The sequence below is a fragment of the Typopeltis vanoorti genome, chromosome 7 (genome assembly GCF_054136105.1).
Source record: "Typopeltis vanoorti isolate ZY-2024b chromosome 7, IOZ_Tvanoo_1.0, whole genome shotgun sequence".
Classification (NCBI taxonomy): domain Eukaryota; kingdom Metazoa; phylum Arthropoda; class Arachnida; order Uropygi; family Thelyphonidae; genus Typopeltis; species Typopeltis vanoorti.
The window spans coordinates 105236261-105256747 of NC_143555.1; the positions used below are offsets into that span (position 1 = coordinate 105236261).

General features: G+C 36.4%; 1 protein-coding gene and 1 pseudogene across 1 annotated transcript in view; both read right to left on the bottom strand.

The window, feature by feature from the left end:
* The window catches only part of LOC150104937 (uncharacterized), a 352647-nt gene that overhangs the window by 263642 nt on the left and 68518 nt on the right, over positions 1 to 20487 (bottom strand). The window lies entirely within an intron of this gene.
* Positions 9748 to 9866, bottom strand: LOC150104938 (5S ribosomal RNA; annotated as a pseudogene).

A 20487-nucleotide genomic window follows, 5' to 3' on the forward strand; every position in this document is an offset into this window, starting at 1 on the left:
CCATAATAATCACTAACCCTACACTCATTGCACTAATTTGCTGATGCATGAATTCAATATCGTCCCCATGTACCCCCTGGCCTATAGCAGCAACCGACTGTATATTTGGTTGCGTTGGTCACTGTTTCACACCAGACCACCTCAAATGAACTATCATTCACACATCTATCCACTTGATATACTACTTTCTTTGGTTGCAACTCATCAGCTATCATCAACAGTAATCCTCTTCCCATTCTATCTTCTCTATCCTCCCTGAAAATATTGTACCCATCACATTCAATTCCAGTAACCACATCTTCTGACAGACAAGTTGCACTAATGCCTACAACTTTTGGTGAGATTGCACTGACTAATGCCAAATATTCTTCCCTCTTATTTCGAATGCTTCTTGCATTAGTATACAAAAATTGCAGATGCCCTTTAGTTCTTGTACCAGTCTTAGAACTGATATGCATTCTACTAATTTCAGTAGTCCCATGCCGATTTTTATCCACTCTATTCTTCAAATTATTTTGCGTAAAAGGATCAACAAATATACATTCACTGCATAAGTTTCTCCCTCTTATATTCAACCTTTTCTATTTTAGTTTCCCTGCCCAATTACTTCAACTTGTTCAGAAAACATGGAGGATAATGTTGTTCACAAAGTCGAGAGAGAGAAGGGAAGAAGGGGAGACAGAAGAAGGAAAGTGTAAACTAAGGGATGAGCAGCAGGTTCTTTGCATGGAGAATAGTTGGCGAGAGGAATGCATTGCCTGATAGTGCAGAAACTGCAAATGGCTTTAAGGTCTTTTGATGATCATTTGCATGACTGTGAACCTCCTGCAATGAGTTCTGACTCCATGGAAGTCTGCTTGTTAATAATAATAGTAATATGTTTCCTTCCCATGCAAGAGTTACTCATATGGATCGTCAGAGAAATGCATATATTTGAACATCAGACAAAAGTTAAACAGCCTACGGAGAGGATAGAAGCACTTTTTTTTTTCTTTTTTTTTGTTAATGTAATTCCCACTTATGAAAGGTAGTACGCCTATAGTACATTAGTACCATGAGTGGACAATGGAGGTCTGATTGTTAATAATATGTTTCCATCCCATATGAGATTTACTCATATGGATTGTATGAGAAATGCATATATTTGAATAAAGACAAAAGTCGAACAGCCTAAGGAGAGGATAGAAGCACTTTTTTTTTTTTTTTAATGCGATTCCCACTCATGAAAGGTTATATCGCCTATAGTACATTAGCACCATGACTGGGCTATGGATTTTTAAATTCTATTCTTATTAAAATGTATAATTTTTATTTATTTATTTTTACATACTACTCTAGAGATCAAACATGGAACCGAATAAGAAACTCAAAGATTGGAATCAGAGAGTTTCATGCCGAATATAGTAAACTATAAAAGTATCGGCGATTACTAGCGTGAGCTAATGTAAGTAGTCCTAGTACGTAGTACAATCTCGGGCAACTCACAGTAAAGGTGGTAAAGTTCTGATCGCTATTTTTGGTATTTTCCATAATGTAAGAACACATTTCCTAGGAAATGTATGCTGTTATTACATTATGGTGGGAGGTCACTACCCAGACCGGTTTCAGCCTTTTTTGAGGCTTCATCAGTGAGTAACTAGACCAAATAGATACCAAAGAACTTTACCACCTTTGCTGCGAGTTGCCCGAGATTGTACTACGTACTAGGACTACTTGCATTAGCTCACGTTAGTAATCGCCGATACTTTTTACTATATTCGGCATGAAACTCTCTGATTCCAATCTTTGAGTTTCTTATTCGGTTTTAAAACAATGTGGGATTTAATATCCCCTTAATTTAAATAATGTTTATATCGCCGAAATGAAGCCTATTGGCTCTTTATTTATATTTAAGTAACTTAATGGTTGCACCTTTTTGACAACTCGTATAGCAGAGTATATAAGTTCTTTTCGCTATACCCTTTGGTATCTATTTGGTCTAGCTACTCACTGATGAAGCCTCAAAAATGGCTGAAACCGGTCTGGGTAGTGACCTCCCACCATAATGTAATAACAGCATACATTTCCTAGGAAATGTGTTCTTACATTATGGAAAATACCAAAAATAGCGATCAGAACTTTACCACCTTTACTGTGAGTTGCCCGAGATTGTACTACGTACTAGGACTACTTACATTAGCTCACGCTAGTAATCGCCGATACTTTTATAGTTTACTATATTCGGCATGAAACTCGCCGATTCCAATCTTTGAGTTTCTTATTCGGTTTTAAAACAATGTGGGATTTAATATCCCCTTAATTTAAATAATGTTTATATTGCCAAAATGAAGTCTATTGGCTCTTTATTTATATTTAAGTAAACATGGAACTTTTTCAAGCCACTTTAGATCTCCAATAAACAGGGAAGTGGTCTCACACCTGGGTGATGAAATTCATCTCCCACCATTTCTAAGCACGTGGGTGCTTGTATATAATATGGATATGTCCAGTGAATGAAAGAAGAACAATGGCCACTGAGAATTATGAACAGGTCACTCAAAGGAGAAAAAGAGAAAGACCAAGGGCTACATGGAAAGGTACCATTGTGAGAGCGATGAAAAAAAAAAGAAGTTTACAAATGAGAACTGAATGAATCATAAAGAGTGGAATGTAAGGACAGGCAACTGCTGAAGAGTGGAGAAGCCTGAAAGAAGAAGATGCTTGCTTCCATGATAAGTACCAGTTGAGTACAGAAGATTGAAGAGATGATATAGGATCAGCTCTGCAGCACAATGTTTTGGTACAATTGGAGAAATGCTATTAAAACCAGAAGACTTTTTGTGCCAAGTTATTTTGTATTCTTTCTTATATCTTTTTGCCAAAAATCAATATGATTTCTTTCTTTTAAGGTTACACGGTGATCAGCATTCATATTTGTAGATTTAGGGACACAAAAACACACATGTTGAACAGATTATTTTATTAATTACTAATAAAATAAAACTTGACATTTCGACCCCTGTATCAAGGTCATCATCAGAAGGATACAAGTGTATAAGGAACCAAGCTACATGCTCTAGCCCTGCATATCGGTAAACTAAATCTACGTAGTTAATTAATCCTTTTCCCTAGCCTGACCTCTAGTGATTAAAAAAAAATTAATAAAAATAATTTAAAAAATAAATAAAATAAAAAATAAATACAACTAAATTAAACTGCTAAAGTCCTCATGCATTAATATTCTTCTGGAATTGTACCGATCTGATTGTTATAATATGATTTCTTTCAGTTGCTGTTGAATATTACAAACACTTCACCAGGTTGTCTTCTTGTTGTGAGATTTTTCTATGGCTAGTTTGGGTTGTTATACAGGTTGTAGATGGGTCCTCCACATTCTTGAAATGGTTAGGCCATCATTTTTGTTGAGATTTGGGTTGTGTTTGAGCATTTCACATGACTCTTTAAATTTTCTCTCAAACCAGGTTTTGGTGCAGTGTAGGGACTTGGTATTTTTCCAATCAATTCTGTGGTATGTTTGGAGTGCGTGGTCAGAAAGGCCGGTTTTCCCAAAATGGAGGTATTTAATGTGTCGTTTGTGTTCATCTTGTCTGATTGGGATAGTTCGCCCTGTTTCCCCTATGTATGGTATATTACATGTGCATTGTATTTTATATACCCCTGGGTGGGCTAGGTGTGGAAGAGGATCTTTAGAAGAACCGAGTAGGTGTATTAACTTGTTTAAAGGTGGTTTTTCTGACCACGCCCTCCAAACATACCACTGAATTGATTGAAAAAATATCAAGTCCCTACACCGCACCAAAAAAACCTGGTTTGAGAGAAAATTTAAAGAGTCATGTGAAATGCTCAAACACAACCCAAATCTCAACAAAAATGATGGTCTAACCATTTCAAGAATGTGGAGGACCCATCTACAACCTGTATAACAATCTAAACTAGCCATAGAAAAATCCTACTACAAGAAGACAACCTGGTGAAGTGTTTGTAACATTCAACAGCAACTGAAAGAAATCATATTATAACAATCAGATTGGTACAATTCCAGAAGAATATTAATACATGAGGACTTTAGCAGTTTATTGTAGTTGTATTTATTTTTTATTTAATAATTTTTATTATTATTATTTTTTTTATTTATGTATTTATTTATTTATTTATTATTATTTTTTTTTAATTTATGTATTTATTTTTTATTTTATTTATTTTTAATCACTAGAGGTAAGGCTAAGAAAAAGGATTAATTAACTATGTAGATTTAGTTTACCAGTATGCAGGGCTAGAGCATGTAGCTTGGTTCCTTATACACTTGTATCCTTCCGATGATGTACCTCGATACAGGGGTCGAAACATCAAGTTTTATTTTACTAGTAATTAATAAAATAATCTGTTCAATGTGTGTTTTTGTGTCCCTAAATCTACAAATATGAATAGGAGGTATATGGTTCTCGGTTACTGGCAGGGAAGGAGATTTTCCTTCATGATCTATGCTAGAGTTGGAGGAATGCCAGGAGGTCAACTTTATCTTTTGCTGTAACTGTAGTCCCATATGGATGAGAGAGGTAGAAGTTCATGTGAGCAGAGGTTACATCTTATCGCCTTTTCAAAAGACTAGAAGACTTTCAGAAGGTACGGCTTCCAGTTGGACAGGAGGTGAATTTTCTGTTGTCAATCTTTATGAAGATAGATTTGCTAATGGTTGTTTTACATTTATTGTGTGCTTCAGCATAAACAAAGTGTGAAACTGATGTTTTTGTTGACAGCTTCCTGTTGTAAGCTTTTTTTTTCCCCCCTTCAACTGATTTCGTGCATCTTCTATTGAAGGAAAAAAAGAACCAGCTTGGAAAGTGAATGATTATTTTGGGTGAGGGGATGAAGGATTTCATGCCAGTGAGGATAATTTCTGTGACCCACCTTGTGCAGGTGTCTCAAGTTAGAAGAGCATGGGAAAGAATAATAGCAGTTCTAGAGATTATCCTGCTTGGTACCTTTGTAGTACCAAAAGAAAGATGTGAGGTCAGAAGTAGTTGAAAGAAAAGTATTCTGTGAGTGGAAACTTTTTGTGATCTGAGTTGCCAAGTGAAAAGGTGACCTCCACAGTGTATCTGACAGAAGAAATGGTTTAAAAAAAAAAAGGGTGCTAGAGTATTAGGAAAGTGAAGAGGATTATTAGGAATTTGGGTAGGTACAGTATATGTGCAGTGTGCATTAGGTCACTTCTTATAGGAAAAACTTCCACATCACATTCAGCAAAAAGAGGAGCAAATTGGAGTTGTGGATATAGGTCACAAGGAAGATGACTTCATGATTTGGAAAAATGGATTGCAGAAGGCTAAGCTTCATAGAGAAGAGGTCTGATTAGTTTTCAGATGGGGTGTTACATATACAACAGATGAACATTACTGAATGTGATAAGGAAACCATTTTCTGGCAAGCAATGTTGGATTGCACAAAGGCATAGGTGCTACCCTTGTGGTGAAATGAATCATGAAGTGTCTAATAATTTGGGCAGTGAAGGACTGCTGATGCAGTAGCAATTTTGGTTTCTGTCAAGAGCAGGCTTGGATGTCTGAAAGTGATGATGCACATCATTTATGTAAGAGTTTATGCCAGAGATCTTTGTAAAGTGGATGTAAAAGAGTTTTTTTTTTGGGGGGGGGGAGGATATTCTAGTATGTTTTGAATATTGCACTCAGTTTGATTTGTGTGATGTGATTTGATTTCAAGAATGATTTATTCTGATTGCAGTGTCACTGTTTGTCACTTTTTTTTGGTTCATTTTTAGATGAAAGGAAAGAATGGGGGACATGCAGTGAAAGGAGACAGACTCTTGAACATGACATCTACACAGAGAGAGAGAGAAAGTGACCAGTCTTCTTTCCCTAATGTGGATTTGACAGTGCCTCACACATACCATTATTCAGACTTCCTCTCCAGAGATGATATGATACAGTATGTGGCAGAATTATGTGCTGAATGACTGGGAAGCCTTCTGACTTGTTACTGATCAATTTGGGCCCAGGTACTATCTGGTGAATGACCTGCAGTATGACTATTTTACTGATGTGCCCTCAAAATGGAGGATTTGGATCTCTAAGTATATTTTGGAATACCCTCAAAGAACATCACTCACACTGTATGGAGAAAAGGGGGAAACAGAAATTGAACCCCTACTCTAGTGGACAAAAAAGCAATTGTTATGTCAGGCCTCTGTTAGACGTGGTGATTTTCATTGGGCAATAAGGGTTGCCTACAAATTAGTAGGTTCAGGTGGTCTCCTTGAACTAGGAAGTATCCATTTTCAGTGGTATTGCTTGATGAGTTTGCCAGAGCTTTTGTGGAAACAGGCAACATTACAAGAAGACGGGGCTGAACTGACAGGGAGAGGTTGTATATTGTACATCCCTGGCCACTGGTGACTGAAAATAACTATAGGGAGATGGAATAGGAGTGTTCTCAATCATAGCAGGGTTTTTTTCTCCTGGCAGCTCTGGGTTTTCATCCTGCTTGCAGACAAATTGGCCTTCAGAACACATGCAATTTACAGACAAAAAATACTGTTGTTGGTGATGGTAGATGGCGTTGATGGTAGTAGTGTTGTAGTATGAGAATTAAGTAGCAGTGGAGAGGGTGAGATGAATTTAGCAAAGCAGAGTAGATTGCCCTCCTGAAATGAGTCCTTGGATTCCCTGGAAGTGTCACTCTCTTTTAATAAGTGTCACACTTATTAAAAGAGAGTTTAACAATGTTAAAAGAAAAACTAATGAAAGGAATGAAATGATTCCAAAAAGTCCAGTCTTCAATAGATTCAATTTTTAGCATGGTTGAATTGACAGAAAAAAGCTCTATACTGCATCTCCCTGCCCATTAGTGACTGCAAATAACTACTGAAGAATTAGTTTATTAAATGCATGCTATAAGATATATGCAGGGATAATAAAAGCAAGTTTAACAACATTATAGGGAAAAAACTAATGAAGGAAACAAAATGGATTCCAAAAAATTCAGTCGTGTATAGACTCAATTATTACATCAAAATTAAGTAAAAGGAAAGAAGAGGATTTCAAAGAGATATAGACTTGAATGATTACAAAAAGTCATTGATAAAACCAACAGACGAAAATTGTTCAAAATATTAATATTTATAATCTGCAGTAATTACAGTCCAAGTAAATTATAATATACAAGAAATTATATTATTGTTGTTTCAATCCTTTACCAGAGCATAAGTGAAGAAAGTTTGATTGTGAAGTATCCAAATGAAAAAGGCCATGCCTGGTCCTCTGTAAAGACCACCAGACATAAATTTCTGCTTACTTGCATCTCTCTCTCTCATCCAGATGCCCCCCCCCCCATGTTACAACACTCAAAGATAAACCTGACCTCCGTGGCATTACTCTTTTCCTTCAACTCGAGCAAATCACTAATTTCCATGCCAGTAACTGAGTATTGTATTTTTATTTATGTTGCTCCCACCCATGAAAGATTATTTGCAAACCTATAGTACATTTTGCACTGTGGATGGGCTAAGTATTTTTTGTTTTCTATTTTTATCATTTTATATATTTTTCTGAATTTTTAATTTAATTTTATAAGTCTAGATACCCTACAACTCAGACCAGTTTTGAACTTATCAAAGTTTCATCAATGGGAAGTAGACTCATAACAATAATGAGGTTCAATTTATATTTAAATATTTTCCTTATACAAGTATTAAATGGTGTATCATGGAATTTTTTTTAAGTCACTTCAGGTTTCCAATAAGCAGGGTGCTGGTTTCACACTGGGTGATGAAATACACCTCCCATATAATTATATAAATAATTTTCCTGTGATCTTTTAGCAAAGAAACATAAGAAAAATATTAAATAGTTTGATGAAATAAAGAGCCAAAAGGCTTCACTTCGACGATGTAAAATTATCTAAATTAAGGGGATATTTAATCCCACATTATTTCAAAGCCGAATAAGAAACTCTAAGATAGAAATCAAAGAGTTTCATGCCAAAAATAGCGAACTATAAAAGTTCAGCGAGTCCAAGCATAAGCAAACACCTGGTGGTACAATGCCGGGCAACTCGCAGAAAGGTGGATAAAGCTACGATCATTGTGCTTAGTGTTAGCCCTAATGTCATGAGGGCTATTACTAGTCCTATTATAGGGATATATAATGACATTAGGGCTAATACTAAGAACAGTGATCGTAGCTTTATTTTATTGTACTTTATTGTACCACCAGGTGTTTGCTTATGCTTGGACTGGCCGAACTTTTATAGTTCGCTATATTCGCCGTTAAACTCTTTGATTACTATCTTAGAGTTTCTTATTCGGCTTTGAAATCATGTGGGATTAAATATTATTATTATTATCATTATTACCCCAAGACCTCATGGAGTCAAAGACTCATCTGGGAGGTCCTTTTATCTCACACACACACACACACACACACACACACACACACACACACACACACACACACACACACACACACACACACACATCTCATCATACCGTGTCTTAAACACACTCAAACTCCTTGCAGACACCACACTCTCAGGCAAGGCATTCCAATCATTCACAACTCTGCACGAAAAAAACCTGCCTCTCACTCCCCCTACTCACACACTCTTTATACAATTTCAGGGATGATCTCTGGTTCTCACCTGATCTCCCACTATTCTATGTAGAACTTCTCCACCACTGATCCTATAACAACCCCTTACCAACTTGTAGGTCTCTATCATATCTCCCCTCTTCCTCCTGTCCACCAGACTCTGCAAATTACATCTTCTCAATCCTTCCTCATACTCAACATTCCAGAGGTCAGAAACTACCTTAGTCAGTCGCCTTTGGACCTTTTCCAACATCTCTTCATCCTGCTGAAAACCCGGTGACCAAATCTAGGCACAATAATCCACGTGTGGCCTAATCAAAGCCTTATACAACGAACAAGAATCTCATCTCCCTACTTCTACACGTCAGTGTCCTCCACATCATTCCCAGAAGCCTTTGTGTTGTCTTCACAATTTTAGCGATTTGCCCCCCAAAATTTTAGATCCTTATCCACTATCACCCCCAGATCTCTTATTTCCTCTACCTCCAACAATATATTCCCACCAAGCATAAATTCTGCATCCCATCTTTGTTTTCCAAATTTTAAAACCTTACATTTTGCAACACTGAACTCACATCCCCATTCCCATGCCCAATCACTCAATTTATTCAAGTCTTCTTGTAAGGCCACAACATCTTCACTACTCTTTATGGTTCGTCCCAACTTTGCATCATCTGCAAATAACTGAATATCTCCATCCAAATCTTCGCCAATATCATTAATATACAAGTTAAATAGTAATGGCCCTAAAACAGATCCCTGAGGCACTCCACTAGTGACTTTCCTTTTCCTGGATATTGCACCCCCATACATAACTTGTTGATACCTATCAGATAGCCATTCTCCAATCCAATGCACTAATCTAATATCCAACCCCATTTACTCTAGTTTGACTATCAACTTATCATGAGATACTCTATCAAAATCCTTTGCGAAATCCAAGTATATCACCGTGTATCCTTCTCCTCTGTAATAAGTAAGTAGATTACTAAAACATGACCTCCTTTTAGCAAATCCATGCTGTCCATCAAAGATAATAACATTGTTGTCAATCCAACTCTGGATCCTAGTTCTCACAAGCTTCTCCAACAACTTAACCACAACACCTGACATACAGATAGGCCTATAGTTTGATGCAAAAAGCCACCTACACCCGTTGTTCCCAGGTGATCACTCTCCCAAGTATTGACCGGGCCAAACGCTGCTTAACTTCAGCGATCAGACGAGAACTGGTGCATTCAGCCTTGTATGACAGTTGGCTAGAAATATCCCCTTAATTTAAATAATTAAATAGTTTGGATACTAAAAAGTCTTCTGGTTCTGATGGCATCTCTCCAACTATACTCAAATGTTGTGCTCCAGATCTAACACCTGTCCTCTATCATCTATTCAATCGTCTACATTAAGCTGGTGCCTATTCCAATATGTGGGAGCAAGCATATAAACCAACCCATTCCAAAAAAGGGGAGATAAAAGTCTACCATCCAACTATCAACCTCAATCCCCTCCAAAATAATAGAGACAACAACAATAGAGTTATAAAAATAACAGTTATCAACAGTCAACTTCTTTGCTACTTAGAAGCTCAATGGTTAATCAACAATTGACCATCAATATGTTTCAATAAGGAAATACCGTAAGTAGACATATTTAGATAAATTATAATACTGGCATAAGGTCACGTAAAATATTATTTTATTAGTATAATTTTCGCCTAATATCAAAGTCATCTTCAGTACACGTAAAAAGCTAATCAAAATATAACTGACAATTCTAAAAGGCACCACCTAAGTAGCTAATATAAGATAACTAAAAAAGGTCATTAAATTTCCTAACTTGTTAAATATATATATATACACATATGTATATATATATATATATATATATACGTAGAAAGTATTTTTACCTTGGGTATAATTATGTTAAAGATACCAAGCAATTTTAAACTTGGTTTTACTCCATTTTTCCCAAGTAAGCAAACAGACAAAAATGTCAAGTTTGCGCCTGCAAGTGATGCAAGACAAGCTGATCCTACAGGTAGTGCAAGACCAGGGCAACTCGTGGTAGAAGTGGAACAAGCTCCAATCACTAATCTTAATATTTACCCTTAATGCCAAAACACATCTCCAATAAGGGGATGTATGATGTTTTGTATTAAAGGCAAGGGGCCACTACCCAGACCGGTTTCGACCTTTATTGAGGTCTCATCAGTGGGAGCTAGGCTAGAAATACCAAGATTTAGTAATACAGAGCTTGTATATATATATATATATAGATGCCAGCAAAGGTTGGTCAGTTGTAGAGCCTCTACTAATGGTTCATGCAAAAAGGTAAGCAAGTTTGAGTGTGGTTAGTAGTTTGGAAGGAAATTAATCGCTGTTGGCACACTCTCCCTCGATGAGTCTTTGGACTCCCTGGAGGTATCACATAATAATAATAATATACACATATATATATTATATACAATTAAATAAAATAAAGTTAGGAAAATTAGCTGATTTAAAAAGTACCATCTCCCACAAAGGAGACAGCTGTAGACCATTTGATCAGTTTAAGTTAGGAGAGTGAAGTAAAGTTTCACATATTTCTTAATAAAGCCATTTTATGAGGAACCGACTTCTTGCTCTTGATTCCTTGTTCTTGTGGGTTATCTTATTTCGGACAAACAGGAAGATCTGCTTTTATTTAGCTAGAAGAACACAAGTCTTATATTCAATACCTTGAGCCTGAACAGTCTGGTGGAATTGCAGAGCATGCTATCAACACTAGACATAGAGTTCATTGGAACAAGACAAGAGTCCTTCACAAAAGTTGATTCCTCATGGAATGGCTTTATAAAGAAATGTGAAACTTTACTTTACTCTCCTAACTTAAACAAATCCAATGGTTTATGTTTGTCTCCTTTGTGAGAGATAGCACTTTTTAGATGAGGTTCAATTTATATTTATATAAATTTCCTAACTTTATTTTATTTCATTATATATATATTTCAATAAGTTAGGAAATTTAATGGCTTTTTGCCACCTATACAGAAGTGCCGCAGGCATTAGTTCTATCTCTTATCCTTTTCCTCTTATACATAAATGATGTCTCAATCATGATCGATCCTATCCAGAGCTTCTTCCAATGGTGGCACACTTCATTCATCCTACTCTTCCAACGAACCATGTAGTTCCCAAACGCCCCAAGAATCAAAATCATCTATGACTAGTGCCTTAACCACTGTCTCCATACCACCCTCCAGTGGGCTAAAGATAACCTGATCACTTTCAATGCCATCAAATGCAGTTCTGCCTTTTTTTTTTTTTTTTCACAAAAGGGATCTCAATTCATCTTCCCTAATCCTCAGTAATACATCAACATCACCAGAGAAGTTGAGATCCTTCTCCTTGAACAGACACATACCTCCATCCTCTCCTGGCATAAATATACACATCACACCACATCAGTAGCTTCCTCATCCTCTAAAACATTCAAGAAGCTATCGGGTTTGTTGTGTCATACATCCTGGCTATGAATCCGCCATCTTGTTGGAACGTTATTTTTATTTAAATTATCCATTTTATTATTAATTGTTGGTTGATTACTGATCCAAATATAGAGAAATTTATATTATCCTGGACCACCCCATATATTCAGATTAGTCTATATAACATAGTGGAATCAATCATCAACTAACTTTTGCAATCTCACTTTTCTACAGGCCGAGGTTAATATTATCATTTAAGGCTTCCGCAAGGTCCGATAAACTTTATGAGCGGTGCAATGAAAGAGAATCAGGCAAACACCAAATTGGAATCAATAAAACAAAACATTTAATGCAGGGTTACATAAAATGTCATTAAGTATAACTTTGAAAACAAGATAATGCAAATCAACTTAGTTCAAATACTCATAACAAACATAAAACATTAGGCATCAGACATCCAGCTGTCAATTTTACATTCTTCCGAATAATTAAAAATGGTTCACACAGTTCAATGTTACAGAATCTTACAGTAAATATTCTTAAAGTAGAATTCTCTAGTTCTCTCTTAGTCAACAAACACTTAATTCAATTATGAGGCAGTTATCACTTCAAGGGGGAAACACTTTAAAGCTCCATACTTCGGCTAATTTTAGTAGAACGCCACAGTTAATGTTAAGATATATCGGGCGGAGCTAACTCTTATTTCTTCATGCTGAAATATAAAAATATGGATTGCTCTTACCGGGTTACATCCTTTGCACATTGGATTCACTATAGGCACACTTAAAACTGAAGTTAACTATCACTTTGAAGTAACACTACTCAAAAGGAATCTTCACTATATAACTGAAATATTAAACATAGAGCTTCACAAGTCTTGACGCACTCGTTTCAGGTAATCTACTTATTCCTTATTTTGTTCTACGCATTAATTTCAGCTTTGCACTATTCTTCCTCTAAACAATTGGAATTTGACGTAATTTTAGAATTCCATAGAAATATTCCTAATTGCCTATTAATTTCCCGGTCCCTTCTTAATTTATTTATGGCATTTCCAAATTTCCTTTACTGCCATCCATTACTTCACTCCATGCTGTCCTGAATGCTTCTCCCCTGTTTACTTTCATTTTCCAATAAAATATCTTCATTCTTCCTGCCAAAATCCGGTTCTAGCCAGTCCAGCTCATATCAACTCCTTCTCCCTTCGAATACCGTAGCTCACGCTCCACGCAATCTAAAATTAACTCCGTTTCCTTGACAACAGCCAATCAAATTTCATTGGCAGAATTTCTTAAATTTACTTTCACTTTCATTTACAATAAATAAAATGCACACATTACAGTCCACTTAGGATACATTTACAAATTATATAATGAATTTTTACAGAATAAATAACTAAAAAAAATTACAATTATTATTTCAATAAAAAAAAAATAACAATAAGTATTTAAATTAGAATTTACTTAGGAGCAAAATTAGCTCAGGATATGCAATTTATGTTAAATCATGAATGAAGTATTAATAATCATAAAATTCTTCATTCACAATTTAACAGGTTGGCAAATAAGTTTGTTTGGTTTTTCAGAGTGGAATGAAACACATTTTATTTAATATATATAATACATACAAGTCAGTTATATATTGACCCTCTTTATCAATGACCTCTTGATATCTGTCCACCAACTTCATTATGCCACGTTCATAAAACTCCTGAGGTTTACTGGCGAAAAACTGATCCAGGTGTCTTTTGACAGCCTCCTCATTAACGAAGGTTTTCCCGTTCAGACAATTCTGCAACGATTGGAATAAGTGGCAATCGGAAGGTGCCAGGTCTGGTGAATACAGAGGATGCGGCAAAACATCCCAGCCAAGACGTAACAATTTACTCCAGGTTGTTAATGATGTGCGAGGTCTGGCATTGTCGTGATGAAAGACAACTCCTTTCTCATTTGCCAATTCAGGATGTTTTGTGCTAATTGCATGGGCCAGTTGCGTTAGCTGTGAGCAATAGACAGTTGAATCAATCGTTCTGACTGAAGGTAACACCTCATAGTGGACAACACCTTCATAATCCCACCACACAGAGAGCACGATCTTCTTTGGGTGCAATCCCACTTTCGAGGTTGTTTGCAGTGGTTTGATCTTGTGCCCCATTATCTTTTATGTACTACGTTATCGTACATGACCCATTTTTCATCTCCCGTAATCATTCGCTTCAAAAATGGGTAATTTTCTTGGCAACATCGCAGCGAATCACAGATGGATATGTGAGCAGTCATATTGGCCTCAGTCAATTCATGCGGCACCCAAACATTGAGTTTTGAAACATATCCCAGCTTGTGCAAATGGTTCTCAATGCTTGTATGAGATATGTTCAGTACTGCAGCAATCTCCCGCACTGTTTGTGACAGATTTTTGTCGACAATATCCTTCACAACACTTGAATCAACCTCGGTCGGGCGACAGGCACATCACTGATGTCGAAATCTCTAGAACGGAATTTGGCAAACCACTTTTGGCATAAACTGAAGTAGACTGAACAAAAATTCACTGAAAGGTTATGTGAAATGTCGCCTTTCAACTGCGCAATAGCATTGCGCGGCAGCGCAACAATAGCGACAGAGGAAGCAGTGTAAACTTGTACTAACGCATAAACCGAACAAACTTATTTGCCAACCCAATATTTTATACCCACCACCCAATTACTAACCTACAATCCCAAATCTGCCATCCATGAAATACTATTCACAGATTTCAATAGTATGTCTAAAACCTCCCAAAAAATTCTTGGAGTTGTCCAGAAAAGCTCAAATGATTCTTCTCTTCACAGATTCACTTCAGTCTCTAATCTCACAGACAATGTTTCAGCTCTGTGTCTATTCTACAGGTACTTCCACAGTCACTGCTCCAGTGAACTGGCAAACATGATTCTCCACTTACAGCTGGGTTTGCTAAAATAAGAGCAGAAGCTGCCAAACATCCCTATTCAGTACAACTGCAAACATACTGAGCCTGCTTCTCCTTCTCCTTACCTATCCCATCTACTCAGTACTCTGGAACACTCTTCCTCATAATGTGTTTTCCAACTCCAACCTCCAGCTCTTTAACAAAAATATCAATAGATTACTTCTTTCTCAATCCTCATCTGCACCTCACACATGGCACTGAAGTGTTATAGATACTTGTACCTCTCGTCTGTAAGATAAATATAATATAAAAAAGAAGGATACTTGTATACAAAGACTGTTGACTTCACATCTATTGCCTCAGTAGCCCATAATGCACAGAACACTTCTCTTCAATGTATATTGCTCTGCATTATGGCAAGACTTACAACTCGGACTAGTTTTGAACTCAATCAGAGTTTCATCAATGGGAGATAGATTCATAACAATAATGAGGTTCAATTTATATTTATATATTTTCCTTATACAAGTATTAAATGATGTATTACTTACTATATTAACCCCCCAACCGGCCAGGGCGTCTATCTATATACGTCCAGCTAAATCTGGATACGATTCTGTAACACCTATTGAATAACATGGATAAAAATTGCAATTCGGTCTCACTATTTATCCACCTCAGCCAGTAGGGGTGTTAATAACATACTCTAGATCAGTGCTTCCCAAACTTATGGATGCCAAGGGTCCCTTTGGAATAACTAAAATATTTCACAGCCCCCCCCATTGAAAAAAAAATCATAATATAGACATATATTATTATAATATTTATTGTATTTATATTCAATACAATTTATATTCAAGATTTTGCATTTGTAATCTTTTTTGTGTTTCTTATCAATACCTTTGAAATGAAACTTATATGAATAAGTTTCATTTCAAATTTATATGCATATATTTACTAATATTCATTAAGCGCCAAAATACGCAAGCAGCAAAATTTGTGAACCAACACCAATGTGTGAATTTTTCCATTAAAATATAAAAAATAACAAAAAATAAATAATAAATAATAAAAATTAAATGTTTCTTTTAAGATTAAAAAAAAATCTACTTAGTCTTAAAACATTTTAAATTTGTTTTCATTATTTCACGGCCCCCCTCAGCAAAACCTATGGCCTCCAAGGGGTGCCGTGGCCCACAGTTTGGGAAGCGCTGCTCTAGATCACAGAGAGTGGTAGAAAGTTTCTTCACTAGGTTACAATGTATATCATCCCAGACAAAATACATTCTTGTTTTAATCCTTTACCCAAACATAAGCAAACCAAGTTTGTATCTACAGTATCTTCATGACTTGGCTACTTGTGAAGTCAAGCCTCTAAATACAATTAGTCTATTCATGAAAATAAACTTTGTTTGCTTACACATAATAAAGGATTAAAACAAGACTAACTGGCAACCTTGTTTGCAAAGTGGTTGGCATACTTGCTCTCCATTACTCAGGCTCTATTTTAAGAGGAGAGAGAGAGAGAGAGAGAGAGAGAGAGTTTTTTCATGGGACATGAATTTCACTTCTGGTGTGAGACCACTTATTCCAATAAGTGAGGCCCCACTTATTGGAATCTTGAAGTGGCTTGAAAAAAGTTTCATGTTTGGTATCTAAAGAATAGTTTCTGGATTATGCATTAAAAAATAATAATAATAAAAAGAGATGGAAGGATATGTCATCTTTTGTGAAGACAGATAAAGTAAAAAGGGAGAAGGAGGAGTGTTATTTAACAACTCCTCTGATGGCAGAGGAGTTGTACCCATCTAGAGTCTAGATGCAAGGAGCATATACTGATAGTCATTTTGAAGCAGTATTATGTGAAGAACAGGATGAAATGTTTAGTAGGGTGTTGTTATAGACCTAGTAACGTGGAAGGTAGTGAGAATGCAATGTTTAGACAAATTGATCTGGCTAATAAGTAAAGGGTGATCATTATGGGCAATTTCAATTATGGTAATATATAGACTGGAATGAAGAGATGGCATCACGAACCAAAGTGAATGAATTTCTTGAGTTTTTAAGAGACAACTATCTTAAGTAGAACAGAAGCCACAAGTAGATCAAGGGTCTTGGATTTGATTATCTCATCAGAAGATATTGTTGTAAATGAAATGTCACATCTTCTCCAGTGATGAAAGTGACCATGAAGTTATCATATGGGTGATAGCCAGTGATATCAGGACTTTTATGAGAAAGAATTAAAGTGAAACTATAAGGCAGGTGATTATGGCAAACTCAGCAGGCAACTTGCAGGCGATATCATGAAATAAGGAATTGAATGGGAAAGAAATTAATGCTGCTTGGTCTCTAGTCAGAAATTATCTGGTAGAGGCAATGATAGTGTATTCGAAAGGTCAGGAGATTTGTAAAATGGATGACTGAAGAGGTGAAGTGTGCAATCTAGAAGGAAACAGACTGTGTAGGCAGTACAAGATGAGTGGAGATAATCAGTTACATGAGGAGTACAAAGAGCAAGCAAGTAAGGTGACACACTTAGTAAGGATAGCAAATGTGGGGTTATGACCAGCAGTTAGCAAATGATACTAAAAGAAATCCTAGGGAGTTTTTTCAATATGTGGTCAGTAGAAGAAGGAATGATTATGGGAGAATGATATTGGTCAGTGATGATGAGCAAATGATAAACACTGAGGAGGATATATTAGAGATGTTTAATGAGCAGTTTATAAAAGTATTCCATCTGTGATTGTAACATAATGCATAATTTGAGAGCAGTGGGAATAGGGGAGGAACCAATGATGATGAGTGAGCAGGAGGTATACGAGGAATTGAGTACACTTGATGTCAACAAAACCATGGGTCATGGTGGTATATCAACACATCTCTTGAGGAAATGTTCCAGGGAGTTAACAACAGCTTTAATGTACATTTTTAATATGAGTCTTAGATTAACCCAGGTCCCAAAGAAATGGAAAAATGGCAAAATTGTTCCACTTCATAAAAGGAGATAAGACTAAGGCTTCAAATTACAGGCCAGTATGGTTGTGTGGAGTTATGGTCAAAGTTTTGGAGAAGCTAGTGAGGACAAGGATTCAGAGCTGGGTGGACAGCAGTAGAATTCTCTTTTATGGACATCATGGGTTTGCTAAAGGAAGATCACGTTTTAGCAATTTGCATACTTATTATAACAAGGTGATGAATACATTAGACAAAGGGGTATGCTTATACAGTAGTATATTTAAATTTTGCAAAGGCTTTCAATAGACTGCCACACAACAAACTAGTAGTTAAATTGGAACAGATGAGGTTGGATAGTAGATTAGTGCACTGGATTGGAGATTGGCTGTCTAATAAGTATCAACAGGTTTTGTAAGGTGAGTGATATCCCAGAAGAAGAAGAACGTCATTTATGGGGGCCATTGTTGTTAAATTTGTATGTAAATGATATTGGAAAGGGATTAAATGATGATACACAGTTGCTTGCAGATGATGCAAGGTTGAGTAGAGTGATGAGAAGTAAAGCATGTTGTAGCTTTGCAAGAAGACCTAAACAGACTGTCTGAATGGGCGAGTGTGCGGGGGATGTCAGTTTAATGTGGCAAAGTGTAAGATTTTAAAATTTGGAAAGCAAAGAGGGATACAGAGTATAGGATTGGTGGAGATATTTTGGAGGAGGTGGAGGATATGAAGGATTTGTGGATTGTGGTGGATAGGGGTTTGAAATTTCATGGACATTTTACTAAAATTATAACAACGACACAGCAGATTATGGGAATGATGCAGAGAACACTGACATATAAAAGTAATGATGTTTTAATTCCACTGTACAAGACTTTGATCAGGCTGCATATGGATTTTTGTTCACAGATTTGGTTGCCCTGCTTTCTAAAGGATGATGAGATGTTGTAGAGGTTCCAGAGACAATTGACTAAGTTAGTTTCTGGTCTCTGGAATGTGGAATATGAGGACAGAATCAGAGAATGAAAATTACAGAGCCTAGTGAATAGAAGAAAGAAGGGAGACATCATCAAGACATATAAGTTGGAAAGGGGTAATTACTAGATTAGTGTGAATGAGATTTTTCATAGAATATCTGGCAGAAGGGGGGAGAATGAGAGGTCATCCCTGGAAGCTGTATAAGGTGAGCAAGGGGGGGGGGGGAATAAATTTTTTGCATGAAAGTGGTGGGTAATTGAAATACACTGCCTGAGAGTGTGGTGAGTGCAGGGACAGTGAATGCATTTAATTCAAGGTACGATGAACTGTGCATGTAAGAGTGGGACCTTCCACAATGAGTCTCTTGACTCCATGATGTCTTGTTGATGATAATAAATAAATAAAAATAGAAAAAATACAAATAAAAAAATAAAAATATCCACAGTATAATGTACTGTAAGATGATATATATTATTATTATTATTATTATATGACACCCACAAGGAGTACAAGGACTCATTGGGAGGGTACTCAGCTCTTATCCACTACACACACACACACACACACACACACACACACACACACACACACACACACACACACACACACACACACACACACACACACACACACACACACACACATTTCATCGTCTTTCCTACTATTTAATTCTTCAAATACACATCTATTACCCATCATCACAAACAATATTTTTTTCCTGTAAATTGCTTGTGTTCTCATTATCCAATCTGTCTGTACATGGGATGAAAAACCTGAGTCTCCAGGAGGGAAAAAAAAAACCTTGCTGCCTCCGTCTGAGATCAGCTAACTCACCTTCAATTGAAAAAGCCCATATAAAGATTCCTCTCATCATCATTTCTAGTCTAGTTATAATGTACCTTATAACAGAGCAGAAAAAGTTTCTGCTACATACCAGTTTTAAAGGTCCATGACGTGTTTAGTCTGATGAATAAATGCATATTTCTGTGTGTAAATTGTGTATGTTAACTGTAAAAGCCCTGATAAAGGTTCTTTGATTCATAGAACAGGATTCGAAACCAGACCTTCCAACCAAAGGGCTTCATTGAAACTAACCGAGTTACAGAAGCTCTGTTTTATTATTATTATTGCATCATTCATGGAGAAGGGAAACTCATCGTGGGAGGTTCATTCAACTGACAATATATTTATCATTCCAAATCTTAAAATTCTTAACATTCCTTGTATTAACAACACATTTTGATAATGCTTTCCATTCACTGACAATTTTTCATGTAAAAAAATCTACTCCTCACACCCCTCTTCACCACACTCTTACATGGCTTTTGGTTTTTCCCCTCTCCCCTTTTACTCTTTTTAAAATTCCCTCTGGATTAATCTGATAAGATCCTCTATCTTAACCATCTCCATCATATCACCTCTTTTCCTCCCAGCTATGCAACCCACATCTATCAAACTCATTTGCAAAGCCCAAGAACATCACTGTATATGATTCTTCCATATCTAACACCCTCATTACCTTATAAAATACAAGTAAATTCCAAAAACAAGACCTTTACCCCTTTA